Below are 25,559 nucleotides of genomic sequence, written 5' to 3' on the forward strand. Positions count from 1 at the left end.
TCAGAGAGCTCACAGCTTAGCAGAAGAGAAAAACCACATTAATTCACTACAATACAGTGTAACAGGTAGACCATGGTTAAAGGAAAGGGTCAGGGTGATGGAAAAGAAGAAGGGGCAGATGGAAAAGCAAAGGCCAGGAGGTGGAAGGGGTGATCCTGACACAGTGAAGGAGTTTCAAGGAGCTAACGTCTGTTAAACTTTGATTTTGCTGCCTTTTCTCAAATTCATTCATCCAGGCAGTATTTATTGAGAAACCATTAGATGTAGGCATTATTCTAGGCCTGCGTGAAGATAGCAGTGAACAACAGAAGCAAGGTCCCAGCTCTCAAGGAACTTAGAGTCTAATGGGGTGAAGGGAAGACAGATAGATAAAAAGTGAACAACAAAATAAAGATGAACAAAATTGTTTAACCGAGCAAAAAATACTGCAAAGAAAATCAAACAGGGTACTAGGCTAGACAGTGATGAGGGAGGGGTGATGAAAGACAAAGGAGCTTTTGCATTTTGAGGCCACAGCACCTAGGTTCATATCCTACCTCTGCCATTAATGAGCTGTGTGACCTTAGGGGAACTGTGTCACCTCCTTGTGCCACAATTTCCTTGCCTATGAAGTGGAAATAATATTATATGCTTCACAGGGTTGTTTTGAGGGCTAAATGAATTAATAAGTGCTTTCTATAAGTGCAAAGAATAGTGCCTAGCATTAATTAAGACTTCAGCAAGTGTAAGCTACTGGTCCACTACTTCTGCTACTATCCTCATTATTACTTACATTGCGTGGTGGAGAAAGGCTTGTCTGAGGAGGTGGCATTTGAGCTAAACCTAAATGATGAGCAGAAACCAGATGAGGAAAGATTTGGCAGAAGATCATTTCAGGCTGAAGAAAAGCCAAGGTGGAGAAGAGCTTGAGAGGGTCTTAGGAATAGAAGAAAGGGCAGTGTGATGAGGCATGATGGAGGATGGCGAGAATGGTGAGAAATGAAGTCAAAGCGGTAAGCAGGGCCAAATCAAGTGGGGCCTTATGAGAAGATAGAGTGCCTCTCCATTTTGTAAATAACTGAAAAGTTTTCCCATCCACATGGATTTTAGCAGGCTGTTGTCCCCACAAAGGCAACTCACACCATAACATAATCACCTGCCTTTGCACAGAGCTTTGCGTCTTACTGACAATCATAAAATACTAGAGAGGTGGTCAAGGGACTCTGATGTGGTCCTTACCGGTTAAGTGAGAGAAGACAAGTGACATAACTTCTCTACGTTTGTTTCACAAACTCCAAAATAAAATGGATTGAATTGGATGATATTCAAGGTCATTTCCAACCTACAATTTTATATCTCTACTCTTACATTTCCGCTAGATACGAACACAGACGTAGGCCAGTAGGGTTACAGCATACTTTACATAAAGCCATATCATGTCTTTGCTTTTCTTATTAATGGGTCTGTTAATTAGAAAATAGTAATCTTCTCAAGCTATATTGCTATGTAAAAGTAAAAACAACCGCAAAATCTTCCTCCTTTAAGACTCTGATTTTACAAGAAAATCTTATCTTCTGGCAAATAGGAGATTCAATCGGGAGATTGGTCGCTCCTTTCTGTGTGCAATTAACAGCAAACACCTTGTCATAAATGTTTTTGAAAGGTCAGAGATGGCAAAAATTTTGCTAAAGAGATAAATAGTCGAATAAAACACTACCCTGGTAATTCCTAGGCTTCAAAAAACAGCATAAGTCTGATCAATAATGAGACACACAAACAGGATTGTGGGATAAAGGGCGGGTCCAATTTGAGGTATTAAAAACTTGCCTAAGTCATTTCTTTCCCCAATGCAACACATGTTGCAGCGGATACTGAAGCTATTAATGGTAAATTCAGACTTACAAAGGTAGAAAAATAAGATTCTGACTGTGAAACAAAAGATTGTTTTAATTGAAGAAATAAATAATAGTAAGAATAAGGAGTTTTGCAAAAGTCAAGGTAAGAATATTTTCCCTCTGTAATAAATCAATTATTGAGCTCAAATTTTGAATGTTATTTTAATCATATTTATTATTAATGCGTTTACCCTTATCCTAGCACAAACTACAAGAATTCAAAGGATGATAACATATTGCTAAATGTGTATGTTTATATTTTAAATATGCTTTAGAAATAGCATGTTTTATTTATATGTTCCTATCTATTGTTATTGTCTTAAGAGTAAATTTAAATTTTTGTACATTGAAGAGATAGGTTTCCTTTCTAAATTTTTCATTGTAAATTTTAATTTTTTTAATGAAAGCATTTCCAGTCCTTATGACAGATTTTATATTCCTGGCAAAAGTGTTTTATCACTTAAACTGCATTACACATTGATTATCTATTATCTTCTCATATTAAGAAGCCTCTATCAGCAGCTGATGTTTACTAAACAATCAATAAAATCTAAGTGAAACCAGAATAAACTCAAACAAATAAGTGGGCTGAAATTCAGAGAAAATTGAGACCGTGTCCATTTTAAAAGGGCAGCCTTTGTGAGAACTCATTTCTGCCTAAAAGATCTAACATATCTTTTTTAATGTCTTCAAAGTTAATAATGGATGACATGTCTTATAGCTTCAGTGATGCAACAACTTGTCGATAACACAGAAAATTTAGAAACCAATTCAGCAATTCATGATTTTTTAATTGGACCATGGATGTTTAATTTTAAGTCATTAGACTCTCCAATAATAAAACCCTAGAAAGAGAGAGTTAATTAATACAAAAGCGGGTAGCTGTCCCCTATCTCTTCTGCTTCACAACAGGTGGCACTTTTCACTTCAAGACTTTTTGGGTGGAGTGGGGATAAGGTATGTGGAGTAGGAGGAAGTGAAGTGGTAAAAAAAAGAGGGGCTTATATAGAATGTATATAATTATATATGTTTGTATAGTTACAGGCCTATATATATGTATAATTGTATATATATTTGTGAGGTATTTATATGTAATATATTTGTATTTATAAATTTATATTTTTCTACATTTATTTACACATAAATATATTCATATTGAGAGGTATTTTGTTACATGTGCATATACTTCACAAATACCCCTCTCTCACCCACAGTAAGTCCCATATATTCTGGGAAAATAGGAAGGAATGCAGTTTTCCCTTATTCCCTTATTCGGAAGGGAGGTCGAGTGGTTAAAGGATTTCCTCATGTCTCACACCGAGGCTTACATATTTGCATACTGATATTTCATTATCCCTTGAATGTGCACCCTGGAAAGGACGTTGGTGATTATCTGGTCCACCTCACCCCCTTCACAACTAGGGAACCAGAGGCTCGAGGACATTAAGAGATCTGTCCAAGGTCACACAGACAGTTAGAGATAGAGTCAGTCTTCCTCCCAACTCCCACAGCCAGCAATCAGTCCACTCTACCAAGCTTCTCTGGTCTCCTCTACCTAAGAACACATCTTCTGAAGCTCACAGTGGAGAGATTAATGAGTCTGCAAGTTAAAGATTTGTTTTAAACAAATTGGTTCATTATTGTTTAATTGAGGAGGCTTCAGAGCAATAAAAGCTTTGCTAACCAAAACCAGAGAAGCAGTTCATGAAACACTGAGCTCAAGAAATGCAAAAACTGTCACAACTCAATATGTACTGCCTTTCTGTTTGATAAATGCCACCCAATAGCTTCAGAAGTATCAGAAACTAATGGTGTTCTGGCACTCTGTAGGCATACATTAATGGCACCAGGAGCATAAAATATAAACAATAATGTGTGTATCGATTGTTCTGGACACTTGAAGCCCAACAAACGTTTGAAAAGTCAGTCACTTCACTTGCATCAAATTACAGATAAGTCATTTGCTTGAAGCTGGAAACTTGGCTCTCCATGTAAATTTATCTCGTGACCCATAAACTTAATCATGCCATACCTCTGTTAGCTTCCTTAGGTTGTCTGGTATGAAAAATATAGCAGAAGTGCTTAACCCCATAAAACATACACAAATAAATAACAATTCACACATTGCTAGAAAGGATATTGTGTGGGAGAAATCTATTCCATAGGCTGAACAAATATCACGAAACAGCATTTTATTCTGACAGAATATTTTCAAAGGTTTCTGTAAGTCAATTACTACATGAGCTTACAAATGAATATGTATGCTTTCAGGATGTTTCAAAAACATACAAGTTTAGGAAGTGCAATGTCATAATTATCTTTTACCTAAAAACTAAATTTGGTTTGAGCAGTTCACAACTAGAGTTTATCTTTAGGCAATTTTTCTGCAACGAAAGGTTTACGCCTTTTTAGAGCTCCTCCAAAACAGAATTTAAAAGCTCATTTGAAGTTTGTGTGGCTGTTCTTGTAGAGGAGGCGTCTTTTTACTGGCGCTTTCACACCAAAGTCACCTCTCTGGGCTTCTATCGAGCAGTCTCCCTGGTGCTCCCAGGTCTGGCAAACTGGATAGGAGAAGGAGAGAGTTCCCCATCCCCCAGCACCAGTTCCTTCCCTGAAGGGATAGGTTCCTCTTTGGAGTAAATATCACCCTGCTGACTTTTTTTTTAAGGTCAGCACCTGAGCTAACAACTGTTGCCAATCTTCTTTTTTTCTTCTTCTTCTTCTTTTCCCCAAAGCCGCCCAGTACATAGTTGTATATTCTAGTTGTGAGTGCCTCTGGTTGTGCTGCATGTGATGCCCCTATGGCCTGATGAGCAGAGCCAGGCCCACGTCCAAGATCTGAACCAGCGAAACCCTGGGCTGCTGAAGCAAGCAGGGTGAGCTTAACCACTCAGCCATGGGGCCGGCCCCACCCTCTGCTGACTTTAAAAAAGGGCAAGAAGGACTTTGAGAGGTTTAAAGAAAGACTTGTAATTTATGCCCCCTTTATGAGAAGAGGCAAGAGTTGGAAGTATTCCACCTCGCCCTTGACAAGGGCTCCTGTTATCCTGAGCTTGGAGAGTTCCCCCATTCACTGCTAAGGAATGTTTGTCAGGGTAAGAACCAAGCCTCCAGCGATGTCTCCCACCAAACAAGGGGATAAGGGAAACCAAAGCAGAACAACTTCCTCTGCAAAAGGCCTTGCCAAAAACATACTAGCATTTCCTCTGGCAGAAGACATTCCTCTATCTGTAGAAGAGTGTGTGAAAATACACCTGCTTTTAGGTTGACAGTTTTAATCCTAAGCATTTTCAACTGGTTGCTTTGGGTAAGGTGACTAGATTTTCTTTTTCTGAATTTGGATATACAGATCTTTTACACTGATTCATCCAAGGTTGTACAACAGCTAAAACCAGCCCTTTTGAAGACTAGATGTCCTTACTCATGAATCATACCAGTTTTAAAAAGACTTTCTAAACTCTATTACATTCATTAGTAGTTGATAACCATTGTAAAATCATATATCTGCAATTTACATTAAAAGACCATAATTCTACTAATACACAAAATTAAAAACCCCAAGGGAAAATAATGGTAATTTATTTGGTAGCCAAATGACCTGATTTTAATGTTAAAGACATAATTTTATAGTTTTTTAATAAAATAATCTATGAGAGATTATCCTATTTTAAAATATACATAAAACCTTACGACTAAATGGACTAAAGGAATTACTGAATATCAGTTTAACCAAAACCTAGTTATTATACTTGCTCAAAAAGGGAAGAACATTTCAAAGGCAGACCTTTTATTTCCTGCTTAAAGCAGATTCACTATGAATATAGTTCCTAAGTGTAAATTGCATTCCATTAAATAAATTAAATAAGCTTGCCTTATTGTTTTCCTATTATTTAGATTTTAAAAGGCTCAAAAAACCTGAGTAGCTCAAATATCTCTTATCACAATCAAAACTCAATTAAGTCAATCATGTTAATATTTTGAGTAAAGAAAATACAGGACCCTGATAGTAATTACATTTTTGATAAATTATATTCTGAAATCCAGGCCGTAACTTCATTTCATTCTAAAGTCATTAGGATGAGGGATATTCATGCTAAAGAAAGGCAGCAGCATTTAATTGCAAACACTATCTTCTAGCATGTCAAAAATGTATATTTTACACAGTGAATTTCTAATCACATAAGATCTGCTGGCTAAGCATCCCCTTAAAGGTAGTCCTCTGTATTTCAGAAATTATTTTCTGCCCTTTAAATTTGAAACTGAGACATTGATGACCAATGAACAAGAAGAAAAACTTTTAATTTGAAACAAAAGAATTCTATTTCTCCACTGCTTATAATAAGATGAATACAAAAAATGTTGAAAGTCATGTCTTTATTATATCAAAAACTGTTCATATGTTCTAAAATGCAGGTTTATAACAGCATTTAAGGACAGAGTTCCTTGCACTATCAAGGTAAAATAACTGTGCACTTCTACCAAGGAGGTCTTCAGAGCAAAAATTTAAAAATTAAAGAACATTCATCATATCCTCCCTCTGAATGAATCCTTGAAAGCTACGTTAATCTTTCAAAGCTCAAGTGTAATTTACAGATGGACGACTTTTCCTGTACTCTCAACCTAGGAATCTTTCCTTCTTCTTGAAAATGTACCATGCAACTCTCTAGGCAATAACCTCCCAGGGCCTGATGGCTATGTACCTCCAAGTCCTACTAATGGCATTTCAGTTTTAGAAAAATGAAACTAGGCTATCAGCATCACCTGAGTTTCAAAAGATTGTTCTCTGCTGCAGTACCTAAACTCAAAAGATTTCCTTTTGACATGAGGCTCGTGGTGATGTGAAAAGGGAAATGAGAGTCCCTACTGGGACTGTGAACATCCTCACATTTGTGAGGCCAATTGCCACACTCCCGGCTTTTCTTGTTCCCTGACAAGTCTTGTCCCAGCCCTCTCCTGGGACGCTTTTGACAGCAACAGCAAACAACAGAAGCCAGCAGGAATGTGTAAGAACAGGTGCTGGAGCCTCCTGGGGCACTCTGCCTGCAGAGAAAGGGCCTCCTCAGAGCAGCGCTGGGACATCCCGCATCAGAGATGCCCTCTTGCCCTCAGCCATTGCAGGATCTTCCTTCTTTTCATGCAGCAGATGTTTGGAAAGATTTGTAACAATGCATTAAGGCTTTTAAGTTGCTGCTGGCAAATTTCCTTGGTCAGCTTTTAAGGGGACTTTGGTGGAATCTCTGACAATATAAAACAAGGATGGAAAAGGTGGTTCTTGGGTTTGTGTTCAGATAAGGGATATGATAATAATGAAAGGCTAGGACCTTTTCCTATTACTCCATTATTCCAGGTTACTGCTTTCCACATCCTACCACATCTCAGGAAAGGGGACATTCCTAGGTTCAGGGGATCTCCAGCATTCAAGAGGAAACAGATCAGATAACACTTCCTCAATAAACAAGTCGGGAATGTTCACACACTCCAGCATATTAGACTCCATTTCAGGAGCATCTAGCCAACCACTTTTAATCCTTATCCTTTTTCACTTATTAAAATTGCTCCCCATAGTGCAGGGTGCTCTGCACCATGAGGACAGTCACCTGTGCGAGTGAACAACCACTCAGTGTGGCTGCTATGTCCTACTTCTCAGAGTGTGGTCCCATGGACCAGCAGCAGGAGCAGACATCACCTGAGAGCTTGTTAGAAATGTAAAATCGTAGGCCTACCCCAGACCTTTTGAAACAGAATTTAACAGGATCTCCAGATGATTCATATGCAGATTCAAGTCTGAGAATCACTATACTACAGCTTCTTAGAGGAACTCAGTGCTCAGGATTCAGAGAGAAGATGTTGCCCTACACCAATGCAGTGATCTACACTGCTCCAAGAGTACTCAGGTGCATTATCTAAGCCTAAAACTCCCCTGGAAATATGGGCAAGAATGAATGAATCTATGTTACAGTTGAAAAGACCAAAGTCAAACAGTGGATGATTGGTGGTAGAAGGACTCGAACTGCCAACTCCCAAATCCTAGACTTCTGCCCTTCCTGATGCCTCAGCTAGTCTGTAAGGAATGGCTAGCTCTTTCACATCTGGGCTGTGAGAATTTTTTCCCCATTGGCTTCACTGGTTTAGCAGAAAGTAGATTTCAAGTCTTGCTTCTGCTGTTACTCACCCCCATGACCTCGAATAAATCACTTCTTTAAAAATAGGTTGGAAGCCAAATAAAACAAAGGACATTTATAAAATAAGGTTAATAAACTAAGAATAGAAAAGCAGAGCCATGATTTAGTAATAAGTAGCAAACACTACAAAAATATGCAAGTTCTAATCTAATTTATAATTTCTGAAAACGTATCCTAAGAAAATACTCTCAAAGAAAATGTTACATGTACTAAAATGGTTATTAAAATATTATTTATAATATAGAAAAACTGAAAGAAACAACATATTTTCTGTTCAGGATATGGCCAATAAAATTATAGAACATTTACTCATTTAAAATGACATTCACCAAGAATTGGCAGCAACATAAAAAATTCTGGTATAATGTCAAGAGGAAAAGCAGGTTATAAAATTGTGGTACAATTCCAACTATGTAGAAATAAGCACACTTCTAGAAAAAAATGGAAAACATTTGTGAAAACTATCATAGTCTATCCAGATAAATAGGATATAGATGATTATTTTCCTACTTTTCAGTAGTTATTAAATTGCTTTTACTATTTCTTTAAAAGAAAGTAAGTATTATGAAAAGGAAATGAAAAAAAATACAGTAACCAAGAGGTCTAACGTAGCAACTATAAATTATCTCAAATCTGGCTCTGAATTCCATGGATAATATTAAAAGACAATGAACAATTACTGATTCATCAGCATTGCTCAGTAAATCCTCTGAGGTCAGTAATATTATGATCCCCATTTTACAGATAAGGAAACTGGAACACACAGCACTCAGACTCTATGAACCTCAGTTTCTTCTTTTGTGAAATAGAGACGTTAATAATACCTACTTTCCAGGTTTCTTATGAGGATTAAACAAAATATTGGCTTGCTAACCTGTATGGTTCTATATAAAAGTCACAGAGAGATTGAAGCTAAACTGGGGGGAAGACTTTCCACTTTTCTGTCAAGAGGGAGACAAAAATAGCTCCCCAAATGTGATGGCCCCTACAGACTGTCACCACACCAGGCTGCCTGCCTTGTATAAGTACATGGATTCAGGTGGCATCCTCTCAAACATCCCTGAAGCAATATTATTTTCAGGGCACACATGCAAAGGAACAGAAATCTGTGTTACATTTAAAGGTGGGATAGTTCTGCCAGCAATACCTGGCCTAGGAATCAGGAGACATGGAATGATGTCATTTCTTGAGCCTCAGCTGCCCCATCTGTACAATGGGGACATGTGTTGGTAGTGCTCACCCAATGAGCAAGTCAGCTCCTCCCAGCCAAGTCTCCACTCTTGCCCAGCCAATGCTTTTCCCACATGGCTGCCAAAGCAGTGATCTCAAAACCCAATCTAATCACGTCACCATACTTCCATGTTGCTTCAAACCATCCATTTGCTTCCATTTTCTCTTAGGATGAAGCCCAATAATCACAGCCTGGCAAGGTCTTCCCCACTCGTCACTCTCTACTTTGCATTCCAAGCTGCCCTTACACAAGCTTTCTTTCAGGTCTTCACACTGGTTTGTGCGCCCTCTGCCCTTGCACACACTGTTCCCTCTGCCTGGGTATCTCTCTCCTCTCTGCCCTTCCCCAGTTCGCCTCAGTTCAGTCATAACTTCTCAGGGAGCCTGGCAGACCTGTTTGCCAGGAAAAGCTCACCCTGTGGTACCCACTCATAGCTTCATATCTCTCTCCCTTATGCTACTGAGAGTGGCTGTAGTTTTATAATATTTATGTGATTCTGTAATTAATGTCTTTTTTGTGTCCTGTCATCATCACCCTACCTGCTAAAATGTAGCCTCTATGATTGCAGGGCCTTTTTTTTCAGTCTCCCCAATTCTTAGCACATAGCAGTACTTTGATAAATCTTTGTTGAATAACTGAGTGAATGTTATTCTTCCCGCCCCCTAGATTACCACAGAGCTGTGTAACTAGCAGATGCTCAATAAAGGACCTGCCTCCACTGTCTTTCGGAAACAGCTACATTATAAATATTTACATAAAATATAAAATACAGGGTATAATATTACTGACAGACTGTCGAGCAAATTATTAAGTTAAATTCTCTGGAAGGATTTAAACACGGTTTAAATGAAACACGGCTTTTTTTGTTTGTTTGTTTACCCCAGTTTGGATAAACCGGAGTAGACTCGTCTGGGTCTCAGTTTCTTCATCTCTGTAATGAAGGGTTGCACGAGATGATCCTTAACATCCCTAGAACTCTGAGATTTTGACAATTAACAGCATGACATTGAGAATCAAGAAAGTCTACACATGCATGATGCAAAGCAAGGCTCCTCTACGGACACTGACCAGCCCTCCTTACGTGAAATCCAGAGGAAGCGCGAGCTTGCCTCCCCTGTCTACACTCCTTCTCCATCTGAAAGTGTCTCCCCTCCTGCTCCTCTCTGCTTCTCTTTGCTCTCAGAATAACTGTCAGCAAGATTAATTTAAGTCCACGTGCTTCCTTTCCCTCAGGGCTTTTGCCTTTGAATCTTCTCTCTCAGTGTGGTAAAAGTTGTTTCCTGCCCCCAGGAGAAAGAATTTCAGGCATTAACACACTGGTGGAAGAGGTGTTTACTGAGCAGGGACCCTGTCTGCCAGCAAAGGCAGCTTCCTTCCTCAGCCTCTGAATGAGATCAATCCCTCCTAGGACAAAGGGCAGGTGAGGGAAGCTCAGAGAAGGGGCAAAGCCCCAGCTCAAATAGTACCCATTCAGACTTTACTCAAATGCATTTATGTGTATATTCATGAAAATATGTAAGGCTGATGTGTCTTGCAAAACTGATACACAAAAATCCTATCTTATAATATTAGAAACTATTAGCTAGTTTTGACATTGCAAAATAAATCACCTCTTGGTTGCTCTAAACAACAAAATCACCTTCTGGGTGTACAATTTATTAAAAATATTTTACATAAAGCATTTCAATCATTTACATGTAAGGGCTCTCAAATTTCTGTAAAATTTTTACATATGGCACATTGAATAAAATATAAAAAGTATACACTTATGTAAATATAATCATCAATTAACTAAAATACTTCTTCACAATGTCTTCTTGTGACATTGTGTTATCCATTAAACAATGAATAATTACTTGCTATAGTATAGTATATCTAGTACATATAATATATATAGTATTATTCTCATGATATAGTATTTTAAATAACTATTTTTTAGCATTGGGGAAAATTGGAGGAAAGATTAGGCAAAACAAAAAAAGTCAGAATAAAACAGAATTTAACTGAAAAATTCAAATTTGGAATAATTATGCTAAAAGAAGACTTCACTTTCTCTAACGTTTAAAATCTAAACTTCTATATTTTATAATTCTGTATTTATGGAAATGTACTCTAAATTTCTGAGTGAACCATGTGCTAAAAATGATATTCTAAATTTAAAGATTTTAAATAAATAATTAAAATTATTCATTAAACGTAAAAAATTTCAAAATGTAATGCAAACTAAAGTTGCTCTTAAAAAAATATGCAGCATTTTGGTAGCACTTAATCAAAAGCAATGCCATTTCTAGCTCCTCTGTATTATCAGTTGATATACTGTCTTCTACATAAGTGCAGCATGAGCTATACTACACTTGATTTAATTGATTTTCTTATGATTAGGCTTGTTAAATTTTTAAAATTGATTATGCTAGAGAGGGGGCAAGAGAGAAAGTGTTATGAGTGAAACTTCATTTTGTAAAGCAAGAATTTAATTAATTAAAATCTCTATTTTTGGAAAGAAGCAAATTTTGTTGTTTTTATACGTTTAATTAAACTATATTAAGAAAAAAAAAGAATCTTTAGAGTTGAGAATTTCCCAAACCATTCATGATTTTAGCTACAGAGTTGGCAAAACCATACCAAACTATGTGCAATTTCCTCATTTTGTAGTATTAGTTGTTTGGACTGTAATTACGGAGTTCCTCAACCCACACTTTCATCTTTTGATAACCATTAAGAAAGAACATAGAATATCTAATTCAGTTCACTCAAATTTGGTAGATGGCAGAGTGAATTTCTTAGCACAACATCAGTGTTACAATTACATAAGTTTAACTGTAGTTAGCGACTTTCATTTATCCCTCTTTTTAGCATCTTCTGGTAAACGCGTGGATAAGAAGGAGGGGGGAAATAAAGCTTTGACAGATGGTACTCAGCGTTTGACTCCTGCTGAGCTCAGCAGGACCTGTGGTTTCTAAGGTTAGGGCTGTCAAAATGGCTCTGTCTATCAAGTGAATAACAAAGTGTAGACTGCCTGTCTGTTTCCTATACAAATCTTAGATTTCATGTGCCATTATTGTCGGTCTTTCTGCTGATTTAATAACTTCCAAAGAGAAGAACTGAGGGTTCTGATGCAGCCTCACTATTTAGGAAACTACTTGGAAAGGGAATTCTCAAGGGCTGAAAGAGGTAGGCCGAGATCTGATCTCTTTTTCTTTAGTTTCTTTCTAAGGTTTCACGACTTGAAAAGGATTCAAAAGCCACCAAACGTTCACTTTTGGCTAACAGCTAAATGTGAAGTTTTCAAAATGAACTTGATGTCTGCCTCTCAAAAATGGTAAAATGTGTTTATTAAGAATCTCGGGGTGGTGGGTACTTATTCAACTAGAGATTGAGAATGAAAAAGAAAATGTTTCTATTATGAAATACATTGACGTGTGTAGATGTGTTTGTCAGGGCCCGTTTCTCACCTTTCGTAGCTCTTAATATTAAAATCATCCCGTTTTTTTCCACTACATCTAGAGTCTTCAGATGGTCAGAGAAAGTACCTGATGCTGAAAGATAGAAAGCTGAATAATGTCATCAAAATTTGCCTTTTGTCTTGCGTTGTTACAGCTATTTTTCTTGGTAAGTCTTACATTTTTCTTTATGCATATTTTGTGATTTCAAAATTGTTATTAACCTCCTGAGATTCTAATCAAAGGCCTGTTAGTGGATTTTAAAACCCAGGCTTTTTACTAAGATGATGAAGAAATTAGGTTTGTGGTAGTGCCCCTGAATAAGCTAGTAATTGTATTTCAATGTTTAATTTATGAACATTTAAAGCAAAACTTCTGATTGTTATTTCAAAAGGACGGATAAAATTAAAATGTGGCGTTTTGAAAGTGACAGACTTGGATACATTTTAATCCTATCCTGTTACTAAGCATTTTCATTGCTACTTTTTTGACAAGCTGATAAAAGATAAAAGATTCTTATCTTGTCTCTTTTTTGACGCTGGCTTGAGCAGATACATCCACCAGTGTGGTGATTGTTCCCTACTAACATGTTTGAAGGAACACATTCCTGTTACAATATAGTTGGAGAATTTTCCTCTGCAAATATTTAGTTTATATAAGTCCCATGATCAAAAAGGAAATGTTATTTGGAAGTATAACAATTTATTATTATTCCCAGTATATTTAATTACTTTGAACATTAAAAAAAAAAGTTTTGAAGTATTTACCTTCTTTTAAACCTTTTTTTTTAAAACTCCAACCAAGCAGTCTCGTCTCTGAGATACAGGGCTTTCACTACACAGTAAATATTCAGTAAATGTTATTGAATTGAAATAAAAAGGATATTCAATATTGAATAAAAGGAATTCTTGCATTGAAATAAAAGAGATACAACTTTTACAGCAGCTTGTTATAAGAAATTATCAAATTCCAATTTAGCATAAACCCTTTTCTAGTTGTGCTTGCTTTTGGTCCTGGAAATGTATGATGCTTTTAACCATCTTTGTAGACAATAATGATAATTAAACAGAAATTTGAAAAAAAAAAAATCCTAAACCAAGATGAAGTTTTCTTCTTTCTTCTTCTATACTTCTTTGCTTGCTTTGTTTAATAGGGCAGTTTCTAAGCTTCTTTCTAACAGCCTACGCCATTCCCCCCAAAGGAAGTTTTATTAATTGTAAAGTTGCTGAATGAAATTTGCTTTTCATGTGTTTTCATTTTCTGAAGAGTCTCTGTGGACTTTATTCATGTGTCTGTGGGGAAAGTGCACTTCTGTAATTTCATCCAAGTCCGTAAACTATAAGGCCCTGGAAATTAAGTCCATCCTTGGCAGGAAGTCGGCAATCCTAGAGGAAGGAAACAGAACTAAAACAGATACGATGTTCAAGAACTGCTATCAGACATTTACCACCCACCAAAACCTTTTTGGTTCTAACCCACAGCACTGGCCCAGAACTCTGGGATCAAGAAGTCAAAATGTCTAGGGTTAACTAATAGAACTAATATGCTCTAACTGCATTGTTTATTTTTTTAGAATTTTTAATTGTAGTAAAACACATAAAATTTACCATCTTGGCCATTTTTAAGCATACAGTTAAGTAGCGTTAAGTACATTCACATTGTTGTGCAACCAACCTCCAGGACTCTTTTCATTTTTCAAACCTCAAACTCTGTACTCATTAAACAATTCCCCATTTTCTGCTCCCCTCAGCCCCTGCCAACCACCATTCTACTTTCATTTTCTCTGAATCTGACTTCTCTAGCTACCCTATCTAAGCGGAATCATACAGTATTTGCCTTTTTATGACTAGCTGATCTCGCTTAACATAATGTCCCCAAGGTTCATCCTATTTGTAGCATGTGTCAGAATTTCCTTTCTTTTTAAGGAAGAATAGTATTCTATTTTACATATATATAATATATGTAATATACATATATATGTATCTCACACTTTATTTATCCATTCATCCGTGGATGGACACTTGGGTTGCTTCCATCTTTTGGCTATTGTGAATAATGCCGCTGTGAACATGCAGATACAACCTTCAGTTGTTTTAGATGTGATTACTATATGCCACAAAGTAAATGAAGACCACAGCACACACTGGAGGAAGAGTGGCAGAAAATTACAATAATAAAAATAATAGCCAATGTTTATTAAGTGCTTACGCGGTGCCACGCACATCACTGGTATAGACTCTATAAGAGATGCACTATTATTATCCTCATTTCATAAAAGTGAAAACTGAAACACAGAGAGAGGTTGGTTAACTAGCCCAAAGTCACTCAGCTAATATGTCATTGGGATGCAAATGTGGGAAATGGGGGGCGAGAGTCTGTGCACTTGGAGGAGAAAAGAAATCACAGAATCCATATTTATGGAGCCACAGCCAAGTAGTGAAGAACTCCTTGACCCCTGCAAAGGGTGTGGCCTGGCCAAAAGAGTGCTCAAATAGGACTCAAAAAAACCATTTCTGTCACCACCTAACTGCAGGACCCTGAACAAGACAACTACCCTCTCTGGGCTCAGTGCTATGAAAGGGGAAGTTGAATTGGATGCGCTACAGTCTGTGGTTTCCAACAATCCCTTATTCCAAATGAGATTTACTGTCTAATACTTTATTACATGGTTTTTCACCTACTTAGAGATAAGAAAGTAATTATAAATTTTCAAATGTATGCTTAAGTCCCCAAATTTTGATAATGAATAGTTTTCCAATTCTTATTCCAGTATATTCAAGTTATTCCTTGTAGCCCTTCAATGAAACTAAAAAGAAAGAATACAATGACACAGTACCAACAAGAGTGTTTAAGGTAAAATATGGCTTCTGTTTCAACAAAAGCAAAGCAGAGAATTGTGAACAGTACTCATTTAATATATATTCACATAATTAGGGTCACAGAATCCCAAACACCCTGCACTAAGAGAAATGAGAGGGGTGAGTTTGAATGAATCCATGTTTTCCTCTTCACAGTCAAAATTTATCATTTAAGGGGCCAGTGCAGTGGTGTAGTGGTTAGGTTCACACGCTCTGCTTCAGCCTCCTGGAGTTTGTCAGTTCAGATCCCAGCCATGGACCTACACACAGCTTATCAAGCCATGCTATGGCAGGCATCCCATACATAAACAGAGTAAGATGGGCACAGATGTTAGCTCAAGGCCAATCTTCCTCAGCAAAAAAGGGGAGGATTGGTGGTGGATGTTAGCTCAGGACTAATCTTCCTCAAAAAAAAAAAAGAAAGAAAAAAATTATCACTTCATCACATCTCTAAGAACAAAGACGGTAAACAAGCACTCTCATCATCATAAATAGTTTTATTAGCTTGTTTGGTTCTATGGTTATGAGTTCAGGCTCTAGATTTTTTTATGTTCATTTTCAGAGCATAACCCTAACTCTTGCTGTAGTGATTAAATGGGACCCAAGGAAAGAAAGGAAAGATTTAAAAACAAATGTTTTTTAAGCATTTAAAAAATTCTAAGGTCCTGGAGGAGGGCATTTGAATGCCACTGATCTAACTTATAAGTAGGTGCATGTTTGAAAACCCATTAAGAACACTTAACAGAAAAGACTTTGCCTCAGGCTCATGAGAAGTCTTGACTTGCAGTATTGTTTGAATTCTGTGCAAATCAAGTGACAAATGCTTATTTGACCAAAGTCAGGGTATTTCAAATAGAGTTTGGGATTGATCAGGTCAGCATTTTTTTCAGTGATATCTATAGATAAAATTCAATACTAACTTAAAAGAATGTTTCCATTTACTTTCAGCCAGTATTTACAACAGGGTTCATGATTTTATTTTAAACCAAATTATTACAATGGAAGCATCCTCCATGTTTCAATTCATAAATTTGCTACGATAGTAACTACATTCAACCTTCAGCCTAGCTAGCGAGTTCTGTGATACATACTGCATCTTCCATCTGTGGTTTCAGAAGATGCAAATTCTGCAAACCAGACAGAAGAGGGAGCTATCCATCTGGAAATTAACTGATCCTTTCAAAAATATGTCAAATGCAGAAGGAAATTCTAACACGATCAAGTCTTATTTGGTCTTGTATTTTATAGCAACACTATAAATTTTCTGATGTATTAAAAACAAGAAAGAAAACTACTAGTAAAGGCAAAAATATTGAGCTAAATTAGTTAATGAAGAGGCAAAATATACAAACCATTAAAAGGCCAATTAAAAATACATTCATGTTTTATGGTTTGATCTCACATTTTATGGCAAAAATATAGAACCAGAACACATCCCCAAAAGACCAAAACAATATTCTGCTACCATACACATCACTAATGTTACCTTCCTATTAATCCTGATCATAAAATGAAACTGACTTTAAAATTGATAACATCTGGAAATAATGGCAAAATAGAAAAACTGCTGGGCTGCATCTGTCTTGAAAATGCTACGTAATAAGATTTACTTAATATATTTGAAAGAGAAAAAAATGTTTTGTTCCCCAATTTGTTGCAACATCTGAAAGTTCATGAGGTTATGACCCCTCTTTAAGAAAGCATCTCCCACCACCTGCAAATAGCCCAGGAAAAGCAGTTGGAAACAATAAAACACGTGCTAGTTAACTGTTACCAGGGTAACGGTTCTGGTTCACCAATCCGAGTGCCTGCACTTCCCAGTGGCTTTGTCCGAGGGAGACATGCGCCAGCTGTTAGTGAATAACCATTGTTATAGATCATCAGGAAACCACAGTCAGCAGGCAACCCAGCCCCACTGGAAGTTTATTTCTCGTATTTGTTCATCACCAGGGCAATCCTCCACCTTTAAAACATCCCCTAAGGCTTAAATAACACCCTGCACCAGCAGGATAGTTTAAAGGAGGCAAGTTGCAAAATGGCCTTTTTGCGCAGCAAACAGATTTCTAACTTTGATTCCAATTTCATCACCCTCCTGCCCCCTTCACTTGCCAGCGGCAATTACAGGGCAAATATCTGAAGTCAGTGCCCCTTTGAGTGCTGTCCCTCCTTGTCCTGATTGGCCACCCAGATACACACGCATCCCCACCTCCAAGAACTTCCAAAGATCATTGGCTTACCCCATGCTGGAGAGAGCAGTATGATTAGCGAATGAGGGACTCTGCAGAGGCAGTTTGGGGCTGCACCAGGGGAGAGTTTGAGAAGATAAAGCTCTGGATCCCTGCCTCACCAACACACACACTTCAACCAGAACAGCCCCACTTTTACCAATTTTATATATTTTTTTATAAATTCATAGATTTTCTTTGAAATAAGATGGCATTACATTTTTAAAGTTTAAAAGCCAATTAGCTCTAAAGCCATCCAATCATCAGATTCACCTTGAAAAAGAGACTTCTAGACTTCCAGCTTCCCATTTGGCATGTTAGGAGCTCAGAAGTCACCACTCCGTCTTAAAAATAAGTGAAAAGCTAAATAAACTGAAAAATCAACACCTCTTCTTAGTTTCGTCAGACAAGTGGGTTCACCAGGTAAACCACTGCCGCAAAATATGGAGAGACAAGTGGATACAGAGAATTACAACTTACTGGAGCAGAAACCTCCACCAGAACCAGTGCCAAGGTAGGAAAACCTGAACTGCAACGGATGAATTGCTGGAGGCTCAGTATGGACAAGTCTGAGAGTCAAAAACTCTAGTCATAGAGAGGGACTCCATGCTTTTGTGAGTTTTACCTTCAGGAGCTTGACCGGGTCCTCACAGTATATATCAGAGAAAAATCTCCTCATGCTTCCAGCAGGTGCAAGATGAAAGGAACCATTTTGAAATATGCCAGAGCATTCTGTTCTTCTTAACAAGGCTTGCCCTCAGGTGAAACTATTCTATCAGAGCCTGACCTGCTGGAGTTTTATCAGAGCCCAACTGACTTGGGGAAAGGGAAATACCCAACTCTAGCTCCCTCTAGCCATCCTATCCTACCTAAGGTGGGGGAATAGGGTATAGCAAATCACTGGTGAAGTTCACAGTCTAGGGACACAGGCTCACCACAAGACTGAAGCCTCATCACAGGACTATAGAACACTTCCCCTTCCCCTGCATCTCACCACCATATTACTAAAGGCCTATTTATCACAGTTCCTTTTACCCAGGACATTATGTCTACCTTCCAACAAAAAATGGCAAGGCATACTAGAAGGCAGAATACACAGTTTGAGGAGACTAAACAAACATAAGTACCAGAGTCAGATATGGCAGAAATATTGGAATTATCAGGTCAGGAATTAAAAAAGAAAAAACTATGACAAGGGCATTTCTGGAAAAAGTAGACAACATGAAAGAATAGATGGTTAATGTAAGCAGAGAGATGGAAATTTTAAGAAGAATCAAGAAGAAATGCTAGAATTAAAAAAACACTGTAACAGAAATGAAGACTGCCTTTGATAGGTTAATTAGTAGACTAGACACAGCAGAGGAAAGAATCTCTGAACATGAGGATATAACAATAGAAACTTCCAAAACTGAAAAGCCAAGAGATAAATGACTGGGAAAAAAAAAGAATAGAATATCCAAGAACTGTGGGATAATTACAAAAAGTATAACGTATGTAATGGGAATACCAGATATAGAAGAAAGAAAGGAATAGAAGCAATATTTGAAGCAATAATGATGGAGAATTTCCCCAAGTTAATGTCAGACATAAAATGACAGATCCAGGAAGCTCAGAGAACACCAAGCAGGATAAATGGAAAAACAAACCAACGAACAAACAAAAACTACAACTAGGCATATCCTATTCCAAACCCAGAAAATCAGTCATAAAAAAAATCTCAAAAAAGCCAGAAGAAAAAAATCACTTTATCTATAAAGAAGCAAAGATAATTACATTAGTTTTATCCCCAGAAACCATGGAAACAGGACTATAGTGGAGTGAAATATTTAAAGTGTTAAGAGAAAAAACCACCAACCTGGAATTCTGTACCCTATGAAATTATCCTTCAAAAGTTAAGGAGAAATAAGACTTTCTCAGACAAACAAAAGTTGAGAAAATTTGTTGCCTTGCAAGAGATGTATAAGTTCTTTGAGAAAGGAAAATTGATATAAGCCAGAAACTCAGATCTAAACAAAGGAAAGAAGAGCATCAGAAAATGGATGTGAAGATAAAATAAAAACTTTTATTTTTATTATTCTTAATGGATCTAACAGATAGTTGTTCAAAATAATAATAGCAACAATATATGAAATTATGTATGCTTATGTGTGATATATCTATACCTAGGTCTATCTATATAGATGTATGTTTATGTATAAGTGAAATGAATTATAACAATGATACAAGGGATGAAAGGGAGGAATTAGGAATATTTTGTTATTATAAAGTACTTATACTATCTGTGAAATGGTATAGTGATATTTGAAAGTGGACTTGGATTAGTTGTAAATGTATATTGCATACTCTAGGGAAACCACGAAAAAAGTAAAAAAAGAAATAATCTATATGCTAAGAAAGGAGAAAAATGGAATCATATGAAATGCTTAATTAAAACTACAAAAGGCAGAAAAAGTGTAGAAGACAAAAATAGGAACACAGAACAGGGCAATGAACAAAAAACAACAGCAAATATGGTGGATATTAATCCAACTATATCAATAGTCACTTTAAATGTCAATGATCTAAATACACCAATGAAAAGAGACTGTCAGAGTGTATCAAAAAATAAGACCCAATTATATATATTGTCTACAAGAAACCCACTTTAAATATAAGACACCAATAGATTAGAAGGGATGGAGAGATATAACCTGCTAACACTAATCAAGAGAAAGTCAGAGTAGCTATATTAATTTCAGGCAGAGCAGAATACAGAGCAAGGAAAGTTATCAGGAACAAAGAGGGATATTATGTAAGGATAAAGGGGTTAATTTTCCAGAAGACATAACAATCCTTAAATGTGTATGCACCTAACAACAGAGCATGAAAATACATGAGACAAAAACTGATAGAACTGCAAGGAGAAATAGATAAACCCACTGTTTTTGTTGGAGACATTGACACCCGTCTGTCAGAAATGAACAGATCCAGCAGCCAGAAAATCAATAAGGACATTTTTTAACACAACAGCACCATCCATCAATTGGAAATAATTGACATCTATAGACTACTTCATCCAACAACAGCAAATTACATTCTTCTCAAGTTCACGTGGAACATTCACCAAGACAGACCACATTGTGGGCCATAAAACACACCTTAACAAATTTCAAATACTAGCAATGGGTACTCAGACCACAATGGAATTAAACTAGAAATCAATAACAGAATGATAAATGGAAAAATCACAAAATACACAGAGATTAAACAACACACTTCTTAATAATACATGGGTCAAAGAAGAAATCTGAAGAGAAATTTTAAAATATTTTGAACTAAATTAAAATGAAAACGCAACTTATTAAAATTCGTGGGATGCACTGAAAGCAGTGTTTAGAGGGAAATTTATAGCACTGAATGCATACATTAGAAAAAAAGGAAGCTCTAAAATTAATCATCTAGGCTTCCACCATAGAAAACTAGACAAACAAAAACAAGTTAAATCCCGAGTGAGCAGAAGAAAAGAAATAATAAAAATTAGTGCAGAAATCAATGAAACTGAAGACAGGAAATCAATACAGAAAATCAATAAAACCAAAAGCTGGTTCTTTGAAGGGGCCGGCCCCATGGCCAAGTGGTTAAGTTCACGCGCTCTGCTTCGGCAGCCCAGGGTTTCACCAGTTTGGATCCTGGATGCAGACATGGCACTGCTCATCAAGCCATGCTGAGGCGGCATCCCACAGGCCACAACTAAAAGGACCCACAATTAAAAATATACAACTATGTACCAGGGGGCTTTGGGGAGAAAAAGGAAAAATAAAATCTTTTTTTTAAAAAAAAAAAAAGCTGGTTCTTTGAAAAGATCAATAAAATCAATAAGCCTTTAGTCAGACTAGTGAAGAAAAAAGAAAGACTCCAATTACTAATATCAGAAATGAAAGATGACATCATTACAGATCCCATGAGCATTAAAAGGATAATAAAGGAATATTATGAACAACTCTATGCCTACAATTTGATATTCTAGATGAAATGGACCAATCTTCCAAAACTCACCCAAGATTAAATAGACAATCTGAATGGACTGTATCTATTAAAGAAATTGAATCAATAATTAATAACCTTCCAAATAGAAAGCACCAGGCCCAGATAGGTTCACTGGAAAATTCTATGAAACATTTAAGGAAGAAATTATACCAATTCTCTACAATCTCTTCCGGAAAATAGAAGGAGAGAGAATACTTTCTACCTCATTTCATGAAGCCAGCATTACGCTAATACCAAACCAGACAAAGACTTACAAGAAAATAAAACAATAGACCAATATCTCTCATGAACATAGGTGCAAAAATCCTCATCAAAACATTAGCAAATAGAATGAACACTGTATAAAAAGAATTATACACCATGACCAAGTGGAATTTATCCCAGGAATGCAAGGCTGGTTCAACATTCAAAATATCAATGTCACCCATCACTTCAACAAGCTAAAGAAAAAATCACGTGGTCATATCAATTGATGCAGAAAAGCATGTGGCAAAATCCAACACTTATTTGTGATAAAAACTCTCAGCAAGCTAGGAATTGAGAGGTACTTCATCAAGTCTATAAAAAAAATCTATAGCTAATATCATACTTAATGGTGAAAAACTTGAAAGTTTCCTGCTATGATCAGAAAGAAGGCAAAGAGGTCCCCTCTCACCACTCTTTTCAATATTGTACTGGAAATCCTACCAAAATAACTCCTGGAACTAATAAGCAATTACAACAAGGCTGAAAGGTACAAAGTTAATATGCAAAAGTCAACTGCCTTCCTATATACCAGCAATGAAAAAGAGGAATTTGAAATTAATAACACGTTGCCATTTACATTAGCACCTGAAACAAGTGAAATACTTAGGTATAAATCAACAAAAGATGTACAAGATGTATATGAGGAAAACTAGAAAACTCTACTGAAAGATTTCAAGAAATAACCAAATAAATGGAAAGACAGTCCATGTTCATGGATAGAAAGACTCAAGATGTTAGTTCTTCCCAACTTGATCTATTGATTCAATGCAATCCCAATCAAAATCCCAGCAAGTTATTTTGTGGATAGCAACAAACAGATTTGAAAGTTTCTACGGAGAAGCAAAAGATCTAGAGTAGCCAAGTCAACGTTGAAGGAGAAGAACAAAGTCAGAGGGTTGACACTACCCAACTTCAAGAGTTACTATAAAGCTACAGTAATAAAGACCGTGTGGTATTGATGAAAGAATAGACAAATAGAAAAATGGAACAGAATAGAGAGCCCAGAAATAGACCCACATAAATGCAGTCAACTGATCTTTGACAAAGGAGCAAAGGCAGTACAATAGAACAAAGAGTCTTTTCCACAAATAGTGCAGGAATAATTGGACATCCGTGTGCAAAAAGAATTTAATCTAGACACAGACCTTATACTCTTCACAAAAATTAACTCGAAGTGGATCACAGACCTAAATGTAAAATGAATAACTATAAAACTCTTAAAAGGTAACATAGGAGAAAACCTAGGTGACCTTGGGTATGGTGATGACTTTTAAGATATAAGGCCAAAGGCATAATCCATAAAAGAAATAATTGATAAGTTGGGCTTCGTTAAAATTAAAAACTTCTGCTCTGCAAAAAAACAATGTCAAGAGAATGAGAAGACAAGCTACAGACTGGGAGAAAATATTTGCAAAAGACACATTTGATAAAGGACTGATATCCAAAATATGCAAAGAATTTTTAAAACTCAACAATAAGAAAACAATCCTATTAAAAAATGGGTAACAGACCTGAAGAGGCACCTCGCCAAAGAGGATATACAGATGGCAAGTAAGCATATGGAAACATCATATGTCATTAGGGAAGTACAAATTAAAACAATAATGAGAGACTGCTACATACCTATTAGAATGGCCAGAATTCAAAACACTGACAACCCTAAATGCTGATGAGGCTATGCAGCAACAGGAACTCTGGTTCATTGCTGGTGGGAATGCAAACTGGTAAATTCATTTTGGAAGAGAGTTTGGCAGTTTCTTAGAAAATTAAATATACTTCCACCATATATCCAGCAATTGTGCTTCTTAGTATTTACCAAAATAAATTGAAAATTTTTGTTCACACAAAACCTGCACATGGATGTTTATAGCAGCTTTATTCATAATTGCCAAAACTTGGAAGCAATTACGAAGTCTTTCAGTAGGTGAACAGATATTCACCTACAATAGGACAGTGGGATATTATTCAGTGCTAAAAAGAAATGGGCTATCAAGCCATGAAAACACACGGAGGAAATGCATATTACTAACTGAAAGGAGCCAGTCTGAAAGGGCAAAATACTGTATGATTCCAACCTTATAACTTTCTGGAAAAAACAAAACTATGGAGACAGGAAAAAGATCAGGGGTTAGGGAGAGAGAGGATGAATAGGTATAGCACAGAAAATTTTTAGGTCAGTGAAGCTATTCTGTATAATACAGCAGTGGTGGATACATGTCATCATGTATTTGTCAAAATCCACAGAACACCAAGAATGACCCTAATTTAAACTATGGACCTTGAATGGTAATGATGTATCAATGTAGTTCTTCAATTGCAATGAATGTATCACTGTGGTACCTGATATCCATAGCAGAGGAGGTTGTGTGTGTGTGGGAATAGGGACTATATGGGAATTCTCTGTACTTTGCACTCAATTTTGCTGTGAACCTAAAATTTCTCTAAAAAATAAAGTTTATTACCTTTTTTTTAACAGAGACTTCTCAAATTCACATCTTGGATGTTCAGATTCAGGACGTCTCAGTTGGGGCTTGGGAATTTGTTCCATAGTTGAGAACTCCTTGGTAGATCTTGACCTCCTGATCTTTTAAAATATACTGTACTGTCCGATTTTTTTCAGACCTTTAATCTCTGCTAGGCATAGTCTTGTAAATGCATCTGTTCTAAATATGCTGATGTCCGATAATGTTTATATATCAAATATTTGTATTTATAAAAAGGTCTCTCTCCATGGAAGTGTTTAAACTAACAGGAGCCCTGTATTATAGGTTGGCTGTCTGTAAAGAACCTAGTCATAGAGCTAAAATGATGATGCTGTTCCAAAGCTCTGTTCCATCCATGCTTTCCCATGGAGCAAAGAAACAAACAAGATATCAACAATCAGGGACATGGCAACTATGATTCCATCATTCAAAAGTTCAATTTTCCTTCAAAAGAACAAGTGATACTGTTAACCAGGCCTTGCAAGCACATATAAAACAAAAAGCATGATTGGAAAAGAGAAAATGAAAAATGGCATAAGGAGGCTTATCTTTCTCCCATAACCAAAGTATACTAGTCCCACCCTTTGGAGCTCAGAGGACAATAATGAGGGTCATAGAGTTCCTAACATTAGCCCCTTCCTTCTACATAATTCAGGATGATGTAGCTCTCTATTTAAAAAGCAGTAAAAAGGATGGAAATGTTCTCCCTTGAAACCCAGATGTTTTCTATCTTTCTAAGCTCCAATTATTTCAACACATTATTTAGCTCCACTCACGTCATATCAGGGCCACCTGTTATATCCTCTACGCTTAGATTTAATGTTAAGTTTGTATTTATGGTTTATCTAGAAAAGTCAGAATGCAATTGAGAGGATGCTTTTAAAGTCATCTTGAGGTCAAAGGATGTGTATACGGCAGATTAACAGATAATCAAGACACTGTGTTGTGCAGTGTAAACACAATCAAACCTAATTTTGTGATTCATTATTACACA

The 25,559-nt window shown here is 36.6% G+C and overlaps 1 long non-coding RNA gene across 2 annotated transcripts in view; it reads right to left on the reverse strand.

Annotated features, from left to right (window-relative positions):
• LOC103546256 (uncharacterized) overlaps window positions 1–25,559 on the reverse strand; it is a 389,543-nt gene that overhangs the window by 54,699 nt on the left and 309,285 nt on the right. Inside the window, exon 4 of one of the 2 annotated variants that reach the window (XR_011526080.1) lies at window positions 10,928–14,112. The exons of the other annotated variant lie outside the window; for it this stretch is intronic. This is a non-coding gene — a long non-coding RNA (uncharacterized lncRNA). Of the gene's footprint in view, window positions 1–10,927; window positions 14,113–25,559 lie in introns of those variants that run through there. 2 annotated transcript variants of the gene reach the window in all.

Source organism: Equus przewalskii, chromosome 14 (assembly GCF_037783145.1).
Source record: "Equus przewalskii isolate Varuska chromosome 14, EquPr2, whole genome shotgun sequence".
NCBI lineage: Eukaryota > Metazoa > Chordata > Mammalia > Perissodactyla > Equidae > Equus > Equus przewalskii.